General features: G+C 38.0%; 1 protein-coding gene and 1 pseudogene across 1 annotated transcript in view; both read right to left on the bottom strand.

Annotated features, from left to right (window-relative positions):
* The window catches only part of RBPJ (recombination signal binding protein for immunoglobulin kappa J region), a 112,989-nt gene that overhangs the window by 49,472 nt on the left and 37,926 nt on the right, over window positions 1–25,591 (bottom strand). The gene's annotated exons all lie outside the window — the stretch shown is intronic.
* On the bottom strand, window positions 745–1,312 carry LOC138082352 (deubiquitinase DESI2 pseudogene; annotated as a pseudogene).

Below are 25,591 nucleotides of genomic sequence, written 5' to 3'. Positions count from 1 at the left end.
GTGATGATATTAGAACTCTTGAGTTTCTAGATGCAAAAGCCAGCTCAAATCATGTGGGAAACTATTCTGCCCTTGGGTGTAGAACTAAAAGTAATTTCCTCTAGTATTTTGAATTTCACAAGTTTTCTGCTTAATGCAGAAATGAGATTAAAATAAATTATTAACTCAAGTAACATCGAAGAGAGCATGAACAATCCAAACTCCTAATGAAGTCAAATTTCATGCAAATACAACACTGAACGAACAGCAAGCTGAGAAAAGTACACTTGTTTTATACACTTGTCGGGCTTCCCTGGTGCCTCAGATAGTGGAGCATCTGCCTGCAATGCGGGAGACCCGGGTTCGATCCCTGGGTCAGGAGGATCCCCTGGAGAAGGAAATGGCAGCCCACTCCAGTACTCTTGCCTGGAGAGTTCCATGGACGGAGGAGCCTGGTAGGCTACAGTCCATGGGGTTGCAAAGAATTGGACACTGAGCAACTTCACTTCACTTCATACCAAATCTTCTCTAAGTAGTATACAGTTCAAAACCAGTACTAGAATTTTTTTTTCCCCCTCCTGTGCCAAGTGATTTATTTTTTTTTCTTTTGTTTTTGATTACAAATATAATCCTGAGCTGAAAAACTGGGATTTGGGGGAGAGCCATCTTTGCATACAAAATATCCAAAGGACGTTTATTCTTTTACTTTTCTCTAGTGATAGTCAACTGGCACAGACAGTTCTGAATGTGTGACTTTGGAGACGTTTATAGTTTGGTGTGGCGCCCAGGTCTGGAGCCTGCAGGGGTGCTGGCCATGGAGGCCGAGGCTGCAGCTCTGCTTCCTCCAGTTTGTCCTGGAGCTCCTGGCTGACACTGGACTGCAGGGCTGCGGGTGTGAGCCACTTCTCTGGGAGGCAACTCTGTAGAAAAGGTATACAGGAGCTGAAGTAGGCAAGCCGATTGATCCAGCGAGGAATCTCTTTCCCACAGAGAATCTCTGATAAAGCCGAAGAAAAGTGATTGCAATTTTTATGCATCAAATGATAGGCATTGCCTTTGTATTCTTTTCCCAATTCTTCCACAATTTTTTCTATATCATCTTCTAGACAGTGCTCCCTAAAACAACAGCTTCTTTAAATTTAAATGTTTCTCCTAGTTCAGAAGCATTTCCTGGGGAAATTTCAAATATTCCCGAAAAGGGATAAGGATGGCCACCATAAGCAAATTCTCTGCCATATACTTCAATTCCTGAATGAAAAACTCCAATTCCGATGGAAGAGGTGTATTCGTTCATCCAGTACATGTCGTACACGTTGAGCACCACTAACTGGTTAGCTAGCCCCCATCCTCCTCCCGGCGGCCGCCGCCTCGCGCTCCAGCCGCTCCGTTCCGCGGGGCCGAAGCCGTTGTCACCCACGCGGACGCCTCAGGGGGCCGGAGCCGGGCCCTAAGCACACAGCTCGGCCGGCGGGAGCCAGGGCGGAAGCATCGGGAAGCTAGTCGCTCCCGGGCGCCGCCGACAGGACCCTCTGCGCCTACCGGGCCGGACCGCTGGCGGCCCGCTCCGGCTCAAGCGCCTGAGTACTAGAATTTTTGAATCATGGTTCAAGACAGTGAAACAAAACAGCATTTAACAAGGGAAAAATAAGGAAACCTGATTGATACCCTCAAGAATCCATACCTGATCATTCCACCAGGAGAAAGAAACAAATAGATGATATACATGATCCCCATAGTCTATGCTAACATATAATATGAAAAACAAAGCAATAGGTACCAGAAAGTTGTTGAGCAATCTACTCACCAAAACAGAATAGGCTAATTAAAAAAGGCTACATGTAACATACCATCTTTGTTCTCAGATTCATTCATTCACCTAGTATGTACCAAGTATGGGTACTTGCTATAAATCAGTGAAAGAGACACAAAATCCATTCCCTTATGGTACTGACATGCAGTTAAGACAAATGGACAATGGTGTATATTCAAAGATGTTCATCAATGTAATTTCTTTTTTTTTAAAGCTAGAAAAAAACATTATACTTATTGAATATGATTGAAAAGACTAATATTGGAACAATCTAAAAATACAGTTCAAGTAAACATGTAACATCTTCACTTCTAAAGCTTCATTCTGTATCTATGACAGAAAACAGTCTATGTACTGAGTCAAATAACTTTGAGCAAGACAAGCCACACCTTGTTCACAATTCAATTTTTAGCTTTAACTTACTCTTACCTTAAGACCTGTCAAGGTATAACTAGTGGTCTTGGATACAACAAAAAAAGATGGTCAAGGCATGATGCATTCTCCTGAACCACACTTACTAAACATTTTCTATTAGAACAAATATTTTATGGCACATGCCACACTTGCAGCTGGCCCCATCAGGTGAAGAAACATGTTCCCCTTCTTACTAGTATACTGCACAGAACATCTGAAAGCCACTGCTTCCTTAATTTTAAAATCCCTTTATTCTACCTTCTTTTTTTCCAATTAAAACAACAACAAACTTTGTTAGTCTGTCATCAGTCTGTGTAAAGAAGCAGGAAGAGTGGAAAGATACAAACTAGGAGTGACCGAGAACATGGTTTCCAGATATTCTCTGCATCTGGCTTTTGAGGTATCTCCAAAGTTAGCATCAGATTAGGAAAAAGGTGCTTTTCCTAAAACTCATACCTGCAGAGGGATTTGCTCCAGTTAAATCTGTGATAGCCATAGGCCTCACAACCCAGACAGCACAGCTGAGCTGAGAACCCTGGCATCCATGAACATCACCTATAAAGACCTTATATGAAAAGTATATGTCTTAACATCTATGGCCTCAACAAGAGAGAGCAGTAAAATGCTGCACAACTACTTCAATTTCATGCCAAAAGACTGAAAAGGACAAACTGACATCAAATGCCTCCTAACACGGCAAGAGCACAGTGTCATTTCTGTAATTTCACTGACAAAAACACAACTTGAAGCCAAACAAGACGAAACATGACAAACCTAAATTGTGGAAGAGTCAACAAAGTAAGTGGATTATACTTTTAAAAGCATCAAGGTTGTAAAGGACCATAAAACTGAGAAACCTGCTCAGGTTACAAGAGACTGAAGAAACACAATCACTGAAAACAACAGACCATCCAGGATTTACTTCAGCTAGAAAAGGAAATTAAGTGACAACATCTGCATAAAATGGTAGATTAGAAAATAGGATCATATAAATTTTAATATCTAATTTTGATAGCTGTACAGGCATTAAATAAGAGAATGTCTTTAATTTTAGAAACACTGTAGTGTTTAGGAAGAAAAGGGAATGATGTCTACTTACCTTCAAAAGGTTCAGGAAAAAGATTTTGTGTGTGTGTGTGTGTGTGTGTGTGTGTGTGTGTGTGTGTGTGTATGTGTAGATACACAGAGGGATAATCTAAATGTGGTAAAATGCTAATAACTGAAGTATCTGGCTGAACTTCTTTGTAATATTTTGTAATATTTGCAATTTTTCTGTAAACTGAAATTATATCAAAAAAAAAAAAAAGGCAGAGAAGCACTAACCTGATCTAGGTGCTGGCTTAACACTAATCGCCACAGAACCTGGTGGCGACATTCACTGGAGGTGATAAGAGGCTCTACGGCCAGCTTCCTGGCACAGCTCTTATGCTCCTATGACAACTTGCTATAGACGTAAAGTTTGATTATACCCAGTGTTAATGTACAGGTGGAGAAACAGGAACTCTCATGCACTGTGGGGAGTTTAAATTTGTGCAATCTTTTTGGAAGACATCTGGCAGCACCTACTGTAATTCAAGATGTGCATTCCTTTGAATCCTTAGTACTCTCTATTCGGGAAACTTATTATATAGGTAGACAAATGTGACTATGCAACAATCTGTATACAAAGATATTCAATAAAGCATCATTTGTATTAATAAAAAAATTTTTTTAATCCATAATTAGGAATGGATTGCTGGTTACACATAGCACCTCACAATCATGCCTATAGACACAAACACAAAGAAAAGAAAAAAGTAAAAAGAGCTATCCAATTAATAATGTTAATTTTTTTCTTTTTTTGGCCATGCTGCCACCACTGGACTGCTAGGGAATTCCCAGAAGCATTAATTTTGAATGGAAAAATGAGATATATATTTTCATTCCCCTCCCCAAGTGTGTATATAAAATAATACACACACATACATATACACATATATATATATACACACCATTCCCACTAATTATCAGTATTAGTGATAATGGTGAGCAGCAGCAGAATTCCATTTTGCTCTAGAATGTATTATATATAATCTGGCAGATGTTTTATTCATTACTAGCTAGGCTTGGCTTAGGTAAACAGCCAAATAAAATTGCAATATCTAAACATCAGTTAAGGCCACTCATATATTGAGTCTAGAAGAAGGGTGGCTTAAAATAAAAACTGAGAAAAACATATAAGTTAAAATTTTACCCCACAAAATGTTCTCAGTAAACAAATTTCACTAGGGGAAATAATACAGGAAAAAATATGCCAGATCCAAATAGAGAAATTCACACCCTTATGGAAAACAGACACTTCCACATAGGAAAATATAATGCAACTTATAGAAGTTTAAAGAGGTCCTAACCTTAACCATCTGTTTAATTTCTGCAAAAGAATTCAATTTTTGCTAAGAACTCCTTCAGACACCTTACTTGATCTTATGCACTGCCTTTTAAGGCAATATTTAAGAGGTGAAAAGTGTCATCTGATAAGAGCACACACAATCTGTCACAAATACAGGTCATGGGACGGGTAGGCGCATAGTCCGTACGGGCATGGACTCAGGAGGGAGGTTGTTTAAATTCACACCCTAACTTTAAAGCAAAGGAACAGAAGTTACTTAAACTCTGTTTCAGTTTTCTCAATTCGAAACACAGATGAAAGTATCTCTGTACAGAATTCTTACAAGAATTTAAAAGGTTCGTAAGTGTACAGACCAAGGGATTTTCTGGAGGTTCAATGATTGGGAACCCACACTTCCAATGCAGGAGGTGCATGTTCAGTCCCTGGTTGGGGAAATAGGACCCTACATGCCATGAAGTGCAACCAAAAAAAACGTGTACAGCACCTAAGAGTTCTAGGTACTAAGTCAGCACTCGATGAAACACCACTACTGTTTCAAGGCTGGATTACAGAGTAATACTTACTCTAACAAATATGGTAAAACTGAAATAAGGCCTTCAAAACAAATACACATTTATGTAGCTTTAAAATACATATAATTAATTATACATTTCACAAAGAAATTAATATTGAGAATACATAAAGAACTCAACAAAAACCTGATTTAAAAATAAGTAAAGGACTGTCCTCTTAGCTCAGCAGGTAAAGAATCTGCCTGCAATGCAGGAGACCTGGGTTTGATCCCTAGGTTGGGAAGATCCCTGGGAGAAGGAAATGGCAACCCACTCCAGTATTCTTACCTGGAGAATCCTATGGACAGAAGAGCCTGGAAGGCTACCATCCATGGGGTCACAAGAGTCGGACATGACTTAGCGACTAAACCACCACAATTAAACCACCAATGGACTTGAAGAGATCTATCGCCAAGAAGATATACAAATGGCCAATAAGCACATAAAAGCTCAACATTACTAATCACTATGGAAATGCAAATCAAAAACATAAAGATACCACTTCATACCATTCAGGATGCCTATTATCAAAAACGGCAAAAAATAACAAGATTTGAACCCTGGTACATTGTTGGTGGACATGTAAAATGGTATGGTATTACGGTGGAAATGTAAAATGGTATGGCAGTATCTCCAAAATTAAATGTACAATTAATACATAATCTACCAATTCCACTTCTGGGTTCATACCCAACAGAAATAAAAGTGGAAACTCAAACAGATACTTGTACACCAATGTTTAGAGCAGCATTAGTCACACTAGGCAAAAGGTGGAAATAATCGAAATGCGCACTGATGGATGAATAGATGTGGTATACACATACAATTAAATATTCCACCTTAAAAAAAATTCTGACACAAGTTACATACAACATGGATGAACCCTGAATACATTATGCTAAGTAAAAGAAGACACAAAAGGTCAAATATCCTATGACCCCACTTCTATAAGGTACCTAGAGTAGTCAAATTCAGAAGACAGAAAAGTAGAATGGTGGCTTCCAGCGACTGTCACCATGCTTGAGGGTGCGGAAGGAAGCAGGGAGAGTTACTGTTTCATGGGTACAGTTTGGGAAGATGAAAAAATTTTGGAGACAGAAGGTGCCGGTGGTTGTGCAGTAATGTGAATGTACCTAATGAAACTGAACTGTACACAGAAACATGATTAAAATGTTAAACTTCATGTTTTATATATATTTTGCCCCTCTAACAGTACATTTAGTTTTGCCTTAAACTACGGTTTAATGAGGAATATTGGCTCAGCTTTGAGGGGTAGCCTATGTGACTGCCGGGATAAGTGACAGTGGCTGCCATACAACTTAGAAAAAACAGACAAGTGGGCGCCAAGACATACAAAAGAAGAACATGAGGAGTGTATGTATAATATATAAAATGGTTCCTACTACCATCAAGGCAAAGATAGAAAAGGAAAAAGAGAAGTTCTTCCTAGAATCTGTACCTCCTAAGGAAGGCCAGCGCAGAGAGCATGCAAACAATCCCTCAAAGACTGTTTGGTTTGAACATCTCCTGTGGAAAATCCCAAGTGATCATGAAAAGCAGCTTGTACATGAGATGTCACATAGTTTTTGCCTTTGCACCTCCCCACTTACTTCTCACCCCTACCTCAAATTATAAACAGTGAAGATTTTTTTTCCTCCACAAAACATCTGCCAAAGATGTTGTCAGTTCTCTGAAGTCATTTGAAAATTCTTCACAGGAACAAAGAAATCTGATATTAATTAGAAGTTATTATTTTTTTCTCATCTTTTGAAATGTCCTTTCCATCCAAGTGAGACTTAAAAAGGAAAGAAAGAGGGATGCCAATAAAAGGGATTTTTTTTTTTTTTTGGAGAGCCATGCTGTTGCTGCTGCTAAGTCGCTTCAGTCATGTCCGACTCTGTGCAACCCCACAGACGGCAGCCCACCAGGCTCCCCCATCCCTGGGATTCTCCAGGCAAGAACACTGGAGTGGGTTGCCATTTCCTTCTCCAATGCATGAAAGTGAAAAGTCAAAGTGAAGTCGCTCAGTTGTGTCCGACTCTTAGCAACCCCATGGACTACAGCCTACCAGGCTCCTCCGCCCTTGGGATTTTCCAGGCAAGAGTACTGGAGTGGGGTGCCATTGCCTTCTTCATTTGAAAGCCATAGAATACAACTATCCATAATAGGATTTCTTTGCCTGATTTCCTTGGGTTCTTCTATTCTTGAAAATGTATACAACATTTACTGTTCAATACATTTATCTTAGAAGGGGTCTAGCTCTCCTTTAACCACTGTTCAGTACAAGTATTTGGAACCAGAGATCAGATCCCCAAGAAGTAACCATCAATGATTTCTGGTAGGGAAGCCTAAATATGAATATAGCAGAGACGACCAAAGAGATTTTTAGTGGGGAAGAATGAAGAAGACAAATAAGTTACATTTCAGGAGGCCGCTCAAAGTAAATTTTTGCCTCCACAGAATTAACAAACTATGGAAAAATAGGTAATTTTCAGTTTTTAAAAAAAGCTACCAAGCCAGAAGACCTTGCAATTTTAAAGCTGGGCTCTACATTGACTCCTGTGCTAAGTTGCTTCAGTCATGTCCAATTCTTTGCAACTCTACAGACTGCAGCCCACCAGGCTCCTCTGTCCATGGGATTTCCCAGACAGGAAGAATACTGGAGTGTGTTGCGGTGCCCTCCTCGAGGGGATCTTCCTGACCCAGAAACTGAACCCCTATCTCTTATGTCTCCTGCACTGGCAGGCCAGTTCTTAACCACTAGTGCCACCTGGGAAGCCCATATTGAGTTCTAATATCTTACAAATAAAGTTTTCCAAGTACCTAGTGAGGAATCACCTCATCACTGACTCAATGGACATGAGTTTGAGCAAGCTCCAAGAGATGGTGAACGAGAGGGAGGCCTGCCGTGTACAGTCCATGGGGTCACAAAGAATCGGGACACCACTGAGCAACTGAACGACAATGAGGAATCAAAGGATTAAACTTGGTAAAGAGAAGCCAGGCATTGTAATACTTAGCTCCCGTCACCAGGAAGAAAATATGAGTAGAAAAAAATAGTATTTCCCTGTAAAATTTAGGTCCAACAGGCCTCTCCCTAAATTAATTCTGATTCAGCCGATAGAATGGAATAGCCTCAGAAGCAATATCATGCAATTAGGTGGTACATGAAGGCCCCTAACTTTCCTTAATAAAAGTACACCTGAGAATGTAGCAATACTGCTAGACCACTGACAACAGCTTAAAATATATGCCTGTTGACTTGAGATTATTATTGCTGATGTTCAAAAGTAATAAAAATGCTATACCCCCACAAATGTGTATATATGAATACCAAAAGACATGTACAAGAATGTCCACAGCATCATCAGATGTAATAATCCCAATCAGAAACTCAAATGACCACTATCGAAGGATCAGATAAATTATAGAATCATCATACAACATTGTGCTATTCAGCAATGAAAGTGAACAAATTATCACTACATATGCAATAACACTGACTAATAGCAAAAGAACCCAGACTCAAAAAGGAACAAAAATTATATGATTCTATTTTATATGAAATTTTAAAAGAAAAGCAAAATTAAACTACAGTGTTCACCAGGACACAGGTTACCTTTGAGAGGGAGGTACACACACTAGGAGGAGCTATATGAAAGATCCAGAAGAACAAGTAATATTCTGTAACTTCATCTGTGTGATGGTCACACATGTATATTCACTTTGTGAAAATTTACTTTATTGTACATTTATGATTTGTGTGCTTTGTTTTTCTGTAGGTTTATTACTTTAATTTATAAATACTTATCCAGATTTATTAATATTCAAGTTTTTCAAATGAATGGATGATTCTGGGAAAAAAGTTCTTTCCTAGACTTTATTCCTATTGTCTTTGATTAGAAGGTGGTGACTTCCAGTCCTCAGCTACATCATTCCAGAATATATGTATTTCATATCAAAGGTTAATATAAGGATTTAAGTCCTGAAAACTGGTCTTCTCTCCATCCAAACTGCAAATAAGAATTTACAATCTTCTTCCCTAATTTTAGTAGGCAAAAGAATCAGGATCAATTGTGGTCCCCTGTTTGGCAAATCTACCCCACAGTATGCATTTTTTTAAAGTCACTAGTTATGCAGTGTCATAGAAAAATGCTGAATGGGTACTAGGATTAGAACCTTCCTATTGTTAACTTTTCAACTGGCTTCATTTGCCTCTCTCAACTAAAACCAAGATAAAGAGGAAGGAGAGAGAGAGAGTGGCATAACTGTTCTGAACATTCTCATTTCTTTGTTCTTTCTTTAACATTTCACACACATGTAAGGGCCTGCTGTATGTTAGGGACTGCAGGAGACATCTGGGACATGTAGCAGCAAATGAAACACGGCCCCCATCCATACAGAATACACAACAGGAGAAGCAGCGGGCTACCTACGCACTACGCATGCATGTCTCACTTCATACACAGGTCAGTCTTACTAAGGGAGGTGCTATTATCCTCATTACACAGATGAGAAAAATGCTTAGAAACCACTTTGCCTTGTTCACACAACGGTAAATCTGGTTTAAAATGTAACTACAGTATAATGTCCATGATTTTCCATATATTCTGCAATAAGGTAGAATTCAAGTACAGTTCAATTCTAGATACTAACATCTGAAGAGACACAATTTTTATGAAAAGACTGTAAAGTGTACTAACTGATCCTAAAAATTTCTATGATACAGTATAGGCTTGTTTTGCTTAAGTGAGGCGTCAACAAGAAACCTGAAAGGAAACCTTCTTTCATTACCCTTCCAATACTTCAACTACTGACTAAATTATAAGGGTAAAAGATTCTTTTGTCTTTGACTACTAGAAAGTGAAAAAATTCTCTTCTAAAGCTATAAATACATAAAACTCAGGAAATCTAAAGACACCTGCTGTGGAAGCCATACCTTAGCTATTGCATACATATACATAAACAGACATGAATGTTTGTGCATATACATACATCAAATATTTGACAATTACTCTTTCATATTTCTTGCACAAAGATAATAAATGTTACATTGCTCATGACCACTGTCTACATCACCAATCATAATTTTGCAAAGTACACTTTTTTTCTGAGTTGAAAAGGATCAAGAATACATAAACATCTTCTATGTCTATGTATATATACATATATATATACTATGTCACACTAACGTTTTCTGTCAGTCAAAATTATTAACATAAAGACTCTGTATCAGTCCAACCTCTATTAAACCATTACTGGCCAATTTCTTAAACAGTCAAACCTCTAACATACGGTTTGGTTTTAAAGTATTTGAATTCTGTAGTCTATCTGCCTTTTGTTTTCCTTTTAAATAAAGCAGACCAGAACATTTATGGATGTGTAGCCAAAAGTCTAATTCATAAAGGAAAGGCTATAATTCAAGTTTACAAGGAATTAAACTATTTCAAAGAAGCCTGACCCTAAGGGGGGGGGGGAAAAAGAAAAGATTCCAACTGTAATTTTAAAACACGCAAAATAGGACAGTGAAGGGAGACTATCAATAAGCAAAAATAAAATGGTCAAAATCTGTACATTCAGAATGGGGAAGAAAAGATTTCCAGAATATTTTTTACACACCACTGCATGAATAAGGAAATGCCTTCCTGCCTGAGTGTTTAGACCCAAAACAATACATTTCTTTTGAACTGTAACTTAACTTTCTGTTATCACATGTCATGCTATAACAATCAAACGTACGTTTGTGGTAAAGCCAAAAACCACTCTGAAGAAGTGGTCTTAACCACAATTCAAAGCTTATTAAGATTATCTGAGCCATTAACCTGTCGGGCTGCTTTCATACACTGCTAGACCAAAAAGGCAGGCCCAGCAGTTCGTTGTAGCTGCTCCCACAAGCTTCACAAGGAAGCCACCGGGCTCTGCAAGGGAAATACACAATACAGGGGAATGGAAGTTGGTGGTACAAAAATCTAACAGCAACCTACTTTGTCTTGGGTAGTACTACAGGCAGCCTAATAAAACATCAACCATCTGAGGAGCCTCAGCTTGGCACAGGTAAAAGACAGACTCTGAATTGAGAATCACTATGAAGTGATTAGGGCTTCCCTGGCGGCTGAGTCGGTAAAGAATTTGCCTGCAATGTGGGAGACCTGGGTTCAATCCCTGGGTTGGGAAGATCCCCTGGAGGAGGGCATCGCAACCCACTCCAGTACTCTTGCCTGAAGAATCCCCATGGACAGAGGAGTCTGGCAGACTAGTCTGTGGGGTCGCAAAGAGTCCGACATGACTGAGCGACTAAAAAACGAAAAAAAAAAAAAGAAGAATATAGAACATCAGTCACTTAAAGTCATAAAGCACTAGAAGACGAGGCAAAAGCCTTGGGAGTTTGATGGTAGCGAGGAGGAAAACAAAGGTTAAGACCTCTTGGCAGATATAGATTTAACTGTCAAAGTTTGGGTCATTCGGGTTATATATTTACTTAGTATCTTGCTATGCTATGAATTCAAGTTAGGCAAACTGCAGAGCTGTTCTATTATAAATTTACTAGTTAACTGGCTAGTCAACTTCCCTCTATCATTTGTCTAACTAGAAAGAAGAAGGGCACAGTTCTTTAAAGATCAGCTGCTCCATTGCAGCAACTTAATTCTTAACATTTCCTCTCTCATCAACATCTATCTATACAGGCATGTTTTCTAAAGACGTGGTCTCTATTCTCTTAAGTATTAGATTTTTGACTTCCCCTCATTCTTGACTTCCATCACAAGGAATTCATTGCCAAATGCTGTCCACTGCCTTCTCAAAGTATCTTCTATATGTCCACCCCCTGATTCCATAAAGTTAGATGAAGCTCTTATTACAACTTTTGTATCTATAGCATCCTAAACTAGCCTCATGAAATAAAATAGACAAGCACACAACAAACAGAATGTATGTGTTTGTATGTGTTCTCATTTAACTATCACCAACAATCCTGATAAGCCTTCAAACTTAGAAGGGAAAATTAAACCTCAAACAGTCACGATAGGATATTCCTCTGCTTCTGAGTTCACACTGATCACACTAAGGCTGAAGATTAAATATACAAGGAAGCCATCTCTAGTCTTTAAACCACTCATCTTCTTTAACTCCCCAAATAATTATGTTTGTCCCAATTCACTGATAAATTAACTCCTATTTGCTCTTCCATTAAATAAACCACCTATCATACGGAAATTTATTTAAATGTTCCAGAAAAATCACTTCTTAACCTGTAAAGTATCTCTTAGTAAACCAAAACTGTTGATTCTCAAGGATGAAATGCTGCAGTAATCCAACTAGATAACAGGAACAATGCCACAGTTAAATCAGCCATGAAAATCTGATTGTGTTAACAGCCCTAAACGTGAAGGTGAAGTCGCTCAGTCATGTCCGACTCTTTGCGACCCCGGTGGACTGTAAATCTAGTCTTTCTTTAAGTATCCCAGTAATGAAGAAAATGTCAATCTGTTTCCATAATAAACTAGAGATGCACAAGGGAATTTTTAGGCCATAACTTTTATGCTGGACAATTTTTTTTTAATGGCAGAAATGTACATTAGAGAAATATGGACAACATTATGCACGTGTTATTCATATAAAATTGACTCAACTGCATACAATATTAACATCAAGTTTTCAAATGCAAGTCTGTATGTACACAGCATATGCTCACTAAATGAATGAATAATATTAAATAGTAAGTCATCTGCTAAAAAAAGTGAACAAAAAACTGTCATAAAACTGTAGCTCTTAAACTATAATATTAATTACACCAACTATTGTTTTAAAAAATATATATAATTAAGGAAAACTAATATCTTTATATTCACTACACATTTTTTTAACTTTTTGTTTTATATTGCAGTATAGTTGATTAACAATGTTGTGTTAGTTTCAGGTATACAGCAAAGTGGTTCAGTTACACATATACATATATCTATTCTTTTTCAAATTCTTTCCCCATTTACTTTGTTACACAATATTGACCAGAGTCCACTGCGCTATACAATAGGTCCTTATTGGTTACCCTTTTAAACACAGTAGTGTGTACATATCAATCCCAAACTCCCTAATTATCCCTCCCCCCAACCCTTCTACCCTGGTAATCATACGTTCATTTTCACAGTCTTGTTTCTGTTCTGTGAATAAGTTTATTTGTATTATTTATTAGATTCCTTAGGACATTCTGTCTGACTTACTTCACTCAGTGCCAATCGCTACATCCATCCCCCTTGCTGCAACTGGTATTATTCCATTCTTTACAATGGCTAAGCAGTGTTTCATGGTGTGCTTAGTGGCTCAGTTGTATCTGACTTTGCAACCCCATGGAGTGTAGCCTGCCAGGCTCCTCTGTCCATGGGGATTCTTCAGGCCAGAATACTGGAATATTCTCATCTGTTGCCATGCCCTCCTCCAGGGGATCTTTCAACCCAGGGATCAAACCCAGGTCTCCCGCATTGCAGTCAGATTCTTTACAAACTGAGCCACGAAGGAAGCCCAATATTTCATGGTACATGTGTACAAAATCTTTATCCATTCCTATGTCGATGGACACTTAGGCTGCTTCCACGTCTTGGCTATTGTAAACAGTGTTATAATGAACACTGGGGTGCATGTATCCTTGCAGACCATGTTCTTCTCCAAATATGAATATATGCCCAGGAGTGGGACGGCAGGATCATGTGCCATGCTGTGCTAAGTTGCTTCTGTCGTGTCCAACTCTTTGTGACTACAGACTATAGCCCTCTAGGCTTCTCTGTCCATAGGATTCTCCAGGCAAGATACTAGATTCTCCAGGCAAGATACTAGAGTGGGTTGTTGCCAAGCCCTCCTCCAGGAGATCTTCCTGAGCCAGGGATCAAACCTGAGTCTCCTTCATCTCCTACGTTGGCACCTGACAAGTCATTGCAGGATCACATGGCAGCTCTATTTTTAGTTTTTAAAGGAACCTCCATACTGTTCTCCACAGTGGCTATTGCAATTTACATTTCTACCTACAGTGTAAAAGGGTTCCCTTCTCTCCAAATCTTCTCCAGCATTTACTGTTTGTAGACGTCTTGATGATCGCCATTCTGACTGTTGTGGGTTGATGTCTCACTGTAGTTTTGATTTGCATTTCTCTAATAATTCAGTTCAGTTCAGTTGATCAGTCGTGTCCGATTCCTTGCAACCCCAGGGACTGCAGCACACCAGACTTTCCTGTCCATCACCAACTCCTGGAGCTTGCTCAAACTTATATCCATTGAGTTGGTGATGCCATCCAACCATCTCATCCTCTGTCATCCCCTTCTCCCCCTGCCTTCAATCTCTCCCAGCATCAGGGTCTTTACTAATGAGACAATTCTTCGCATTAGGTGGCCAAAGTATTAGAGCTTTAGCATTAGTCCCTCCAACGAATATTCAGGATTGATTTCCTTTAGGATTGACCGGTTTGACCTCTTTGCTGTCCAAGGGACTCTCAAGAGTCTTCTCCAACACCACAGTTCAAAAGCATCAATTCTTCAGCGCTCAGCTTTCTTTAAGGTCCAACTCTCTGACATCCATACATGACCACTGGAAAAACCATAGCTTTAAATAGACGGACCTTTGTCAGTAATGTCTCTGCTTTTTAATATGCTGTTTAGGTTTTTTTCATAGCTTTTCTTCCAAGGAGCAAGCATCTTTTAATTTCATGGCTGCAGTTATCATCTGCAGTGATTTTGGAGCGCAAGAAAATAAAGTCTCTCACTGTTTCCATTGTTTCCTCTTCTGTTTGCCATGAAGTGATGGGGCTGGATGCCATGGTCTTAGTTTTTTGAATATTTAATTTTAAGCCAGCTTTTTCACTCTCCTCTTTTATTTTCATTAAGAGGCTCTTTAGTTCCTCTTTGCTTTCTGCCATAAGGGTGGTTTCATCTGCATATCTGAGGTTATTGATATTTCTCCCAGCAATCTTGATTCCAGTTTGTGCTTCATCCAGTCTGTCATTAACATGATGTACTCTATATATAAGCTAAATAAGCAAGGTGACAATATACAGCCTCGTCGAACTCCTTTCCCAATTTGGAACCAGTCTGTTGTTCCATGCTCGGTTCTAATTGTTGCTTTTTGACTTACATACAGATTTCTCAGGAGGTAGTTAAGGTGGTCTGGCATTCCCATCTCTTTAAGAATTTTCCAGTTTGTTGGGATCCACACAGTCAAAGGCTTTAGAGTAGTCAGTGAAGTAGATGTTCTTCTGGAATTCTCTTGCTTTTTTCTAGGATCCAACAGATGTTGGTAATTTGATCTCTGGTTCTTCTGCCTTTTCTAAATCCAGCTTGAACATCTGCAATTTCTTGGTTTATGTACTGTTGAAGTATGTGATATTTAATAACTAGATATCTAATCATTAAGTACCTTTCCATGCGTCTCTTGGCCATCTGTATGTCTTCTTTAAAGAAATGTCTATCGCACATTTGTTGACTGGGTTGTTTGAGGATGACCAACTATTTTAAATTAACCAACGATTATGAACAAAATGATCTGAAATGTCCAACAAGTTATTTTCTGCAATGGAGGAAAACATTATCAACTGTCTACCAAATGAGGTGATACTAACTTCACAAATTTTATAATGAGGAGAAAAAGGAATTAACTATTTTACCAAGTCCAAAAAGCTAAAATGATGATTAATTTCCTCACTAATGAAACTGTCTACTTTTCCCATAGAGAATGTCCTGCCAACATACCATGCTATAGGTAATTGCTGTTTCTTACTTTTCAATAGCAGTGTAGTTTAATGAGGCATACTGACACTTCAAAAAAAAGTGATAATCCACATTGTTGACAGATTCTATTAAGAACCGGTATCAAGATCTAAATGGGGCTATAAACAATACAGCTGAAAAGAACTCCTTAGAAGTTTATGTTCTTTCATGTAGTTTTGTTGAATCTAAAACTAACTGTCAGGAAAACTTACATACACCAGGTGTAAATTTTCAGTAATTTCACCCAGGCAATTTTTTACTACAATAACAATAATCAAGTGCTAACATAAGATCCATTATGTATAAGCCAGATAATGATGCTGTTAACAAATTAACTTCCTGGGCTTTTAAGATGTTAATAACTCCTGGGTATGAAGGATAGTTTAAGATTGAAGTTAAGTACTTAATTCTAAGTATAAGTTTGAATTCTGGAATAAAAATCAAAGCAAAAGGGGGATCATTCTAATTGTTGACTTTTCCCCTGATTATCCAAAAATGTCTTGGTTTGGTTCTGGTATTCCTCAAGAAATAAACCCTACTCATCTGGCCATTATGCTCAACAACTTTCTTTTGAAAGAGGAATACTACTTTGCCTTGGGTCAGCCCTCTTCACTTTTGGACAATTTACTAGCATCTACATTTTATGCTATTTTCATAACATCCTTATTTCTCACTTGGTTTGCCAGGTTCTCTGACTCAAAACACAGTCACATATTATTCTACACAATAAGAATATAGAGCTAATATTCTTGTTCGTTCAGACTGCATGTAAACAAGAGAGAGAGGGCTAAGGGGTAGAAAGGAAGAAAGAAGAGAGAACTGCAATATAAAAGAGCAGTTTAAAAAAAAAGGTTGGAGAGAAAAAGACTGCTTGAGGAAGTGACAGAGTCACCAAGTTGAAGAAACATAAAAGAGAGCCATGGGGTGTCTGATGGCCGTAAAAGGGCAATCGTCCACCTCCTAACAAACCAAATCTGGTCAACACCAAATATGGAAATGTTTTCATTTAAACACAGAGCTTTTCTTCTGTGGGATATGAAGATAGATCACATTCTTTCCCTACCAAAAAAAAAAAAAAAATCTCACACTTGGATATCTACTATTGTGAGAAAAATATGTTGACTTGTTGTATAAACAATTTTCAAGTTTTTCTACCCCAAAGTTCAGGACTTTCTAACAACAAGAAAAACACTACAATCCTTTCACAGTTATTCTAAAGCTTCAGTCTCTACATCTGTAAAATAGCAAAGTTAAATGACAACCTGGAAAGCCATGTGAAGACTGAGCTAATACCCATAACACACTTTAAGGGGGCATTTTGTAAGTACAATACCTGCTAAGTGTTAGCTATTTTGCACTCAGCTTTTCTCGGCCTTTAGACTTACAAACCTCAACTCACAAAAGGTAACCAATGACAGAACCATTCAAATCAAGATCATTTCAAAATAAAATCCATTTCTGTATATATCTACTCATTCTATTTATAAATTAAGAGGTTGGTAAATAAGAGAATGGCCTATTCTGCTGTTGCAGGACAGACACGTTATCTTAAAATCTAGTGTTCTCAAAAAGTTCATTCATTCAACAGGTATTTACTGAGTACCTGCTATGACTAGTCACTGTCCTGGGGCTGAGGATATAGGAATCAACAAAATAAAAATTTGTGTAACGTGGAGGACTGGGGAGGGGAAGGATTACAAATTGGCTCCCGGCAGAGGACGCAGGGGCTTTTATTTCAAAAGTGAATGCTTTCAATGGATTCTGCCTGTTCCAAGTTTTATATACTTCTATTACTTGCCTCTCCACTATTCTTGCCCCGAGTCTAGAGTTTCTCACTCAGAGTACTTTCTCCACAGGAATTTCAAATATAAAGGAATTTTAATAAGTTCAATTTCATGCACAATTAATCTAGCTGCTATCACCAGCACTTCAACATACAGTTTTGATCACTTTCATTCACTCATTGCTATGATAAAACACAAAAGCACTCAAAGTAAATGCTTTGAAAATGTTTTGTCCTATCTCCCACCCTAGGAATCCCCAGGATTCCTTATAACAAATAATTAAGGGGCAGAGGGGAAAAGGAGTCAGTCGTCCTTCCTGACCACTAGCATTTTCAGTTATGATCTTTCAAGATTTTATGTTCACTCGGTAATTGTTAAAGCAACCCCTGAAGACTTGCGGAGGTCAACTACGGCCACCATGATTTTATTTGCAGTTCTTCATCAGCTACCAGAGCCTCACAGAGCTCATTCACTCTGAGGTGTAGGAAACTGGCTACACAGTTGATATGGTCTCCATTATGAAAGCTGTACTCCTCACTGAAATGACAAGTCTGGCATTTCCAAGAAAATTCATGTACATTTCCCTGCTCATCACTCACCTACATGTGCTAACAGTTCAACAGTGTAACATCAACTGATTCCACTGTATTTTTTCAAAAGAAAGAGATTCCCTGATTTTTATGACAGTTCCAAAGCATACGCCCATTTTCAAGTAGGTTCATATTCAAGATGGGTTCTAATATTCTTAACAGATATCCCAGATCCCACAGAAATGCAAAATAGCATTATTTTTTTAAGTAATAAATTAAAAAGTAGTTTCAGAAAGTTCCTAATTCTAAAAATACTATCATTTACTTAAAAGATCTATTTTTTTTTAAACTTTGTTACCTTCAGAATCTAAAACAACTTTTCAAATGCTTTCAAAGCACCTTAACGTTCATTCTTAGGGGGTATTTTTAACTGATTTGTTTTTAGTAACCAAAAGTATAATGGAGCCGTATCTAATAATTGACATAGTAATTTATGATATGTTTTCTTCTAATTCTAGATGTGTGGTTGAGGTGCTGCCTCTGGTCAGTGCTCTCAGTTCTAGGACAACTATAACTAGAAGGTAGTTGAGTTTCTCTTTCTAAACTACAGTTTAGGAGAAAAAGCTTTCAAAGAAAAAGTTGCTCACATGCGTTATGATAAAGTAAAAGGGACACAGTTATACAGAAAGAAATGCTACAAGGGTATCCCCTTGCATGAAACCTTGTACCCAAAAGGATAAGCAGCATGAGGCCAAAAGTGATGATGATGGAAGTAAACATGATTAACATGATGATGAAAAGTAATGCCACTGATATAAGTAGGAAGTCTGAGAAAAGACAAGGCTGGGTGGGGGTTTGGGGGCGGGGGTGGGGTGCTTGGGGAAATAATAATAGGATTCAACTGTACATGGAAAGAAAGGATAGAACTGTACATGAAACAACAGGTTTCAAATTAGGAAAGGAGTATGTCAAGGCTGCATATTGTCACCCTGCTTATTTAACTTCTATGCAGAGTACATCATGAGAAATGCCCGGGTGGATGAAGCACAAGCTGGAATCAAGATTGCCGGAAGAAATATCAATAACCTCAGATATGCAGATGACACCACTCTTATGGCAGAAAGTGAAGAAGAACTAAACAGCCTCTTGATGAAAGTGAAAGAGGAGAGTGAAAAAGTTGGCTTAAAGCTCAACATTCAGAAAACTAAGATCATGGCATCCGGTCTCATCACTTCATGGCAAATAGATGGGGAAACAATGGAAACAGTGAGATACTTTATTTTCTTGGGCTCCAAAATCACTGCAGATAGTGACTGCAGCCATGAAATTAAAAGACACCTGTTCCTTGGAAGAAAAGCTATGACCAACCTAGACAGCATATTAAAAAGCAGAAACATTACTTTGCCAACAAAGGTCCATCTATTCAAAGCTATGGTTTTTCCAGTAGTCATGTATGGATGTGAGAGTTGGACCTTAAAGAAAGCTGAGTGCTCAAGAATTGATGCTTTTGAACTGTGGTGTTGGAGAAGACTATTGAGAGTCCCTTGGACTGCAAGGAAATCCAAACAGTCCATCCTAAAAGGAGATGAGTCCTGAATATTCACTGGAAGGACTGATGTTGAAGCTGAAACTCCAATACTCTGGCCACCTGATGCAAAGAACTGACTCATCTGAAAAGACCCTGATGCTTAAAAAGACTGAAGGCAGGAGAAGGGCACGACAGAGGATGAGATGGTTGGATGGCATCACCGACTCGATGGACATGAGTTTGAGCAAGCTCCAGGAGTTGGTGATGGACGAGGAAGTCTGGCATGCTACAGTCTCTGGGGTCACAAAAAGTTGGATATGACTGAGCAACTGAACTGGAGTATATTTCACCCAATTCAGAGCAGCTACTATGTATGGTTTTGACTCAATTTCTAAGAACTTGCAGAGAAAAATGAATTGTGTTTATTATCTTTTGGCTTATTATTTTGGCAAAGATTTTCTCTGTTTTTCAACTCCCAGGTGTAAAAAAACTAATGTACAAATTCCATTGTTATGAAACAATTTACCAGAAGTCTTCATTCTCTTATTGTTTTCTAGGGAGGAGGAAACTGTATTTCAAACACAATCTTAAAACATACAAATGCTGACACTATCCTACTCTGAGGTTTAATTTAAAAAAAAATACTCACCAGAAACTCTGTGATCATTTTTAATAAGTCTATAAAGCAAATATGTGCTGTTATGTGGATACTGGAATAGCAGAGGCACTAATCCACGAAAAATAAAAATTTTTAAATTATCAAATCTTCACAAAAACAGAAGCTCTAACATTTAACTACTTTAAATACTTGTGATATATCTGATTTATGGTAAAATTTTTTTCAGTGTTAAACCTTTATATTTACCTTCTAAAGCAAAGAAAGTATGTGAAAAAGTTCTAAGATCTAAGGAATAGGAGAATGAACTGGGTAGATTTTAGTATGTATCATCAGTTTTTCTGAACTTTTTTAATTGCATGGGTCATTTTCATCATCAAAGAAAGAGTAACTCCTCCACAACTAAGAAATATTATAAATTTCTTATCTGTGAGCCTTTTGGAGAAGGAAATGGCAACCCACTCTAGTATTTTTGCCTGGAAAAAATCCCATGGACAGAGAAGCCTGGCTGTCTACAGTCCACAGGGTTGCAAAGAGTAAGACACGACTCAGAGACTTCACTATCACTGACACTATGAGCCTTTAAATATTTACCAGGGCAAGCAAGCAACAAGAAAACACACGTACACACACACAAATAATACTATAAAAAACAAATATGAAGTTTCATAGTTTGATAACTGTTCCCTAATGTCAGAGATAAAACTACTGAGCTAATAATACTGTTTTAAATATGTGAAGTCTTCTCTGGCTGAGATCAGTTTGACAATACAGATTTACAAGACGGAGTTTCATACTGTTTCCCAGTTGACCATTACTAGAACTTAGGTCTGCAATACAGTACACATATGTACCCTTGAAATGAGTTTTCACACAACTATATCATGTGATTCACTCATGACATTTCCTTTTCTGTTCTTTCCTGCTTAATTTAATTTGTCAGGTGGGAGAGGGGGGTGGCGAGAAGAACAGCAACTTAAATTGATTGCAAAATGGGCTGCCATCGGCATTTTGAAAACTACTGATTTAAGAGTTGATTAACACCAGAATACATGCCAAGGGACAGTATACTAGATTACTTGATAAAAGAGGCAGAGTTAATGCCCTCTAGAGCGTGGCTACTATGTTTCCCTTTTCTTCCTACTCCTCAGATAATCTCCTATACTAAACTTCACTCGCCTATCACTAGGAGCCACAGACTGGAACCTATCCTGGTCACCTTTTCTCAGCAAGGCAAAACAATATAAAACTAATACCATTCTGAGGGACATCTACTACTATGGGAAGCATACATTTAGTGGAACTAAAACAATCCAATCAACATACACATAAATGTGCATATCTTGTTTACTTCAGCTTAAAAAAAATGAAACAAGTTTGTTTCAAAATACTCCTTTCTACATTCACTGTGCTGATTTTCTTTTCTATTACATGTCTTAATGCTGATCATAACCCACTAAATTGAGTTCTTGACCCACTAATGAATAGGTGGAAACCTGAAATTTGAAAAACACAAATCAAACTAGCAGGATAAGAGAACCACAGATGAAATTACCAGTATCTAGTGCCCACCTTCGTTCACTGATGAGAAAAAGCTCAAAGAACTGAAAACATTAGTCAAAGAGTGATTGTTTATTTAACTCCAGGAAGACCATACAAGAAGGTATAAGATTCAGGAAAAGAAACTGTGACAGCATTACTCAGGAAAAGAAACTGTGACAGCATTACACCCCAACACAAAGGAGTTCCCGATACAGCATTTAATAATCATCACCACTGTCACTCTAACACTGGCTTCTTGCATGCTCAATTCCGCACTAAATGCATATATAATTTATCTATATAAGTGGTGTGTGTTGAGGTATGTATATGTGTGTATATGCACATAATAGTATATACTTATGGTATTGTATTTTTAATACATAAATTTATATTTTTTTCCAAGCCATTCTTACAACCTGTCCAAACAACAAGGCAGTGCCAGATCTGAAACACAGGTTGGCTGGCTGCAGAATCTCAGCTCTTAACCACTCAGGTGTAAGCTCTTCCAAAAGAAAAGGAGTACCCAGCTCTGGCTGTGCATCAAGAATCCTCTGTGGCGTTAAAGAGAAACAGACAGATGCCCAAGTGCATCTAAAAGGAGATATAAAAGGAGACTTTTTTAAGCTGAAGTGGCAAATATTACAGAGAAATATATCTTGTAGATAACGTATCAATACCATCTCCAACCCATTATGTCAGAAAAGATCTTTTCCGAAGGAGTAGATACTGCCACATTGGACATAAAACACCTGTTGAATTAATCGACAGTTGACTTCACCTTGAAATTTGATTCACTGTCATTATAGGCTAGAATTTAATAAAAAGTAGTTTTGTCTTAGATTTAACAACTAAATTCCACTGATAATTTAACTGCTGACACATCAAAAGATTCTCGACATAAGGTAGCCTAAATGATAAAAATTACAGGCTGTTCCACTGTACTTCTATTACACTTATATATCCATGATTTAAACCTCTATTTTCCCAACATTATTTTCCTTCATTACCTAAAAGATAAAGAATTTTGAACCCAACGTAACATACATGAATTCAGCATTCTCCCTGGGCTGATTCACTTCCACATCTTGAAGAAAACACTTAGTAGCAAGCACATAGTACACAATTAGGAGGTTTCCAAGGTTTCAAATAATTAAGAAATGGTTTTGACTACATCACTCAAATAAAATGTTATGAAGAGAAAAACCTTAAAGATTTTTGATGGTCAAGAGGGTAATATGAAGCCTAGAATTACCACTATTAGCAACCACAGTAACAGTGGGGCTACATACCTCAAGCACATGGAAGATTAACTGTACACTTACGGTGGTGAAGAGAGAACAATCACACTGTTAATGAAGAATCACTCATTTTCCTCAGCAAAAATTTTTTGTAAAGGACAAAAACAGCACAAACTATAAATGGTCCATGTAAAAATTATTTTGTTTGGCCAAATTAATACCCTAACTGAAGAACTGTATCCAATTATTTCCTGTTCAGGCTACCATGAAATGACAGCACTGCAGAGAAACCAACCTATGCTGAAAACCATGAAGATAATTACAGACTAACAGAGGAATAATCCCCAAACTATTTCATGAAAGAAATTATAACCAATTACTATTAAAATTTAGCAAAAAATGTCTACTCCAGTGTATCCTATAACCATATCTCAAAAGGAGGGGGAGAGGGGACTCATTCAACAAGCTTGGGATATATAGTTTTTTTCTAAACAAAAAATACTTTTGCCATAAATCCATAACCACATCTGCAATCTAAGTATTAAAATATTTTAAAATACATGTTAATTAAATATAGAATCATTAGTGTTTGTTCTACCCATGACCTTGGGGGATCACTGGAAGATCTCTAAAGCATACCTTTTAATCCACGCCATGGTACTTCAAGAACATGTTAAGGTAAGCCACAGGCTGGAACACTTCGATGCACCTCACAACACCTCAGCCAGTATATCTGTATCATTCTCCTTTCCTTTTGAGATCAAAATGTTTCCGAAGAACTATAATGCTTCCATCTGAATGACAGTTTCATAATTTCAATGACTTAAAAACAAACAAACAAACAAACAAAAAAAGGACTTAAGTGTTGGTATGTTAAGCCACTAGTGCACTGTGTCAACTGAAGCCGCAACTAAGACAAGCAAGCCAGCTGCTGCTACTGCTATGTAACACTGTCATTTTTAATATGACCCTCATGTGAATGAGGAAGAGTCCTTGCTTAGTGACCAGTGACAGCCTTTGCTTTCCTGCATGCCTGAGTACCTTCGCTTCAGTTGTGTTCGACTTTCTGCGACCCTATGGACTGTATAGCCCACCAGGCTCCTGTCCTTGGGATTCTCCAGGCAGGAATACTGGAGTGGGCTGCCATGCCCTTTCCAGGTGATCTTCCTGACTCTGGGGTCGAACCCACGTCTCTTAAGTTTCCTGCATTGGCAGGTAGGTTCTTTACCACTAGCTTGCTTTACTGGGATCTATCCAAAGCCCACAAATCTCTTTGCCCCAACTGATTCTTCAGTTCTCTTCTCAAGGAATTAAAATAACCTGAAAGACGGGTCTGGAACACTTGGTAGATGCCAGGTTCTCCTCTGACCAACTATTCTATGTAGAAGGAGAGCTGGAAATTACAACACACCTGCATAAAATGGAATTCGTTAATAGACACAACAGTAATGCCCTCAATAACACCCCTTCCTGATGCTAATATTACTGAATCATTTTAATTCCATGGAAGTCATTAAACATGTAAAAAGTTCCTCTAAAGTTTACTTCTATGAAGAGCATGCAGATAAATGAATAGATCAACGGCTAATTACCAGGTTTTAGTGCTTCTGTGATTGCCCTGGCAGGTTACCTGATTCCTCCTTCCTCTTCCCCCCACTCTACCTTTCTTACACATGAAGACATTAAAAACACTTCATTATTTAAATGATACAGTAAGTCTATGTACCATATTTTAAAACTAAAAATTCACTCTACTTTTGCTTCAAGCTTGGCACTCTATAGTTATAAGAAGAATGAACACTCAAGCTACACAAAAGAAGAGAAGTAATACACACATTTATGTCATAAAGCAATTAACATTGCTTTAGGTTGACTGACCAGGAAACTTTTAATAAAAGCAAGCCATAAAAACAGCTTCCAAGGAAAGAAAGTAGCTGGGAGAGGTTTGCTAGACTCTGGGTTTGTGGAACAGCTTGTGTAAAGGTTGACAGACAAGGAATGGAAGATGACAAAAGTTTCCCAGCTAAAGAGAACATGCTAAAAAGCACATGCTAAGGAAAAACAGAAATTATTTCCTGCTTAAAAGGGTAGATTCAACAGATGAATGTCAGAAAAAACTACATATTCCTGAGATTTAGATTTACTGCAGTTTGTAGGGAATACAGATTACAAAATACAGGTAACTCTTCGAAAAGCTTAATAGTGGCATAGCTGAATACAGAAAACAATTCTACCAGGGCAGGAGGGAAAATAATAATGAACAACAGAAACAAGGGACCTGGTACACTGAATCACTGCAGCCACAATCACCTTTTAAACTGATCATTTCCCTCCTCTAGCTTAAAACCTTTCAAAGCCTCTATGTATGTTACAGCCTCCTGGAAGGAAATCCACGTTGTCTCCTACACTCTGTCCGTCCAAATAAACATATCCTATGTGTAACTATCAGGTTAACGTTCCTGAAG

Source organism: Capricornis sumatraensis, chromosome 7 (assembly GCF_032405125.1).
Source record: "Capricornis sumatraensis isolate serow.1 chromosome 7, serow.2, whole genome shotgun sequence".
In the NCBI taxonomy this organism is placed as follows: domain Eukaryota; kingdom Metazoa; phylum Chordata; class Mammalia; order Artiodactyla; family Bovidae; genus Capricornis; species Capricornis sumatraensis.
This window is presented reverse-complemented; position numbering and strand designations above follow the sequence as displayed.